This window comes from Oreochromis aureus, linkage group 17 (assembly GCF_013358895.1).
Source record: "Oreochromis aureus strain Israel breed Guangdong linkage group 17, ZZ_aureus, whole genome shotgun sequence".
Lineage (NCBI taxonomy): Eukaryota > Metazoa > Chordata > Actinopteri > Cichliformes > Cichlidae > Oreochromis > Oreochromis aureus.
This window is the reverse complement of record NC_052958.1, coordinates 20,821,548-20,824,052: the sequence shown is the minus strand read 5'-3', so window position 1 is coordinate 20,824,052 and position 2,505 is coordinate 20,821,548.

The following is a 2,505-nucleotide window of genomic DNA, read 5'->3' as shown; positions in this document are numbered from 1 at the left end:
CTATTATCCATTCCCTACTCCCACATAATGTTTATACAAAATATAATACTCGTCCCTTAAAAGTAAATACTGCCCACAGAGTGAGCCGCCTTGGCGGAGATGCACTCTCTGAGTGCTTCTTGTTTATTTTTTGAAAGTTGCTGCCTTTTCAAAAATATGTATTCTTTTCTGCAGGAAGGTTATCTGATATTTACAGAGCATCCTCCACCAGCACACAAACACAAGTTAATGCTTTGATTAGAACGTTTTTCACAGATACTATTTTCACATTGCTTCTGAACCACAGGCTTTGAACTTAGATCATGGAAAAATAAATGCAGGTGTGTGAAATTTCTTTGTGTTGCTGCAAGTGGTTACATAGACATGGGTCTTAACATTGACACATTTACCACCCTTGGTTGTTCTTGTAGATGATTCACTTCCTCTGAGACATTGTCAAGTCAGTTTTTAAGGTTAACTTATCCACGAACACTAACTAATGTGCTGCTCAACAGGTAACTGCAATGTTATTACACTTCATAAGAAGTTAAATACAATTTTAAATTATAATTTTAATAAAATGTTAAGCAGCATCAACAATTAAAAAATCTGAAAACGATTTCAACTGGAGAAAATTAATACATTTGGGAGGAAATTAATAATTTAAAGAAATTAATTACTATCACACTCCCTGATATACAATGAGATTTTCAGTCGGGATTTGAGAGACAGAGTTATGTGTCAGTTTTTCACTTGTACATGAACCGTTTCAGTGTGCAGGTTTTACCATCTCACCAAAAATATCCAGATAGATAGATCCAGCTCAGAATATGGACAGAAAACCTCATGAACCCAATCCTTCAGTAAGCATGGATAGCAAAGCTCTTCTTGGATTTATAAGTTATCATTAGTGTTGGGGAGTAACGGAATACATGTACGTATTTTTTTTTTTTAAGTATTCAGAATATGTTACTTTCATAATAACTTAACTTAACGGAATACGTCACAAAATACATTTTGGGCCATGTATTCTGTAACCTGTAGTGGAATACATTTTAAAAGTAACCTTCCCAACACTGGTTATCATTTTGTGCAAATTAATTGCATGCTGTGTGTTCAAATGTTTGTGCATGTTTGAGATATTTCCCCAACAGAGTAATTTGTTACACTACTTGTTACGTTACTCTCAGGTTTCTCAATATAAAAATATGAAACATACTGTATCATAATTACCATTTAATAATATAAAACAGAGACTACAATCCAATACACCAAGACAACAATAAGCACAAAGCAAAGCAAAGATGAAAACCAGCACAAAGAGAATTTAAAGATATTGCCACAGTGATTTCACTGTAGAAACACAAACGGATAGCAATTGAGGCTGCAGCCAGACTCATAACTGCCTTTGTTACCTGTTGAAGTTCAGGGTCTGGGTATTGGACTTTAGCATCACTCTGGGTTCTAGGCTAGTTTAGCTTTAGCATGCTGTCTGGGCAGATTTTTGCAAAGCTCATAAGTTCTGTTCTGTAGCTAAGATCCCAGTTACCTCTGTACAGAAGTCTGGGCTCTCCGTTCAAAGGGTCCGAGTCTCTGATCCTAGGGGTATTACCACTATGAGTTAGAAGAAATAGTCACTTAATATCTCCGTCTGAATACCTACCCCACAGTCTGCTAGATGATGACCCCGCTAGCAATTCTGAGTAACGTGCAATCAACAAGCACATTCGTCTTGATGCATTCTCAATCATCCAGGTAAGTAAATCTCCAAAAGTTGATTTTGTTCATATGGATGTAGCGTTTTTTGGGAGAAACGTTTCGTCACTCATCCAAGTGACTTCTTCTGTCATGCGGCGGCTGTGTGAAGGCGAGAGAGGACCCAAATGCACGGCTCAAGACAGGCGGGGATAACTCAAAAGGCAGGTCTTTATTAATAGGAACATAAGTCATACAAAACTATACTGGGGAAACTAGAGCTGAGGCACTGGGAAGACACGAGGGAATGCACACAACCTAGAGGGGCGACGCAACACGGAACAAGGGGATACTCTGACATAAATACACAGAAGGTAATGAGGGAAGTGGGAACACACGGGGAACACAGCTGAGGACAATCACCTATGACAGAGCGGGGAGGACACGAAACTGAAAATACTGACACTAAGATGTGGACCTTAAACACAACACAGAGTACACAGAGAGGAGCACAGAGAGAGGCAGAGAACAAGAAGGAATACACGAGGGGATGAGGAGAATACAGAACACAAAGGATGGAACACGGTACCAGAACAAACACCACAATACAAGCACGGACATGGGGGGAATCCAAATACCAAACCAAACAATCCTATGAACACAAAGAACAAAATATAAAACCACAGGAAAACTAAGAACACTGGGTCAAAATGACCCAGGACCATGACATCTTCAGTCTCAGCTGACTGCAGGTTTCCCCAATCTCATAAACAGTACATTTGCATAATGACTGAAACCAGCCCAGTGAAGGAACAATGGGCTGGGAGGTCA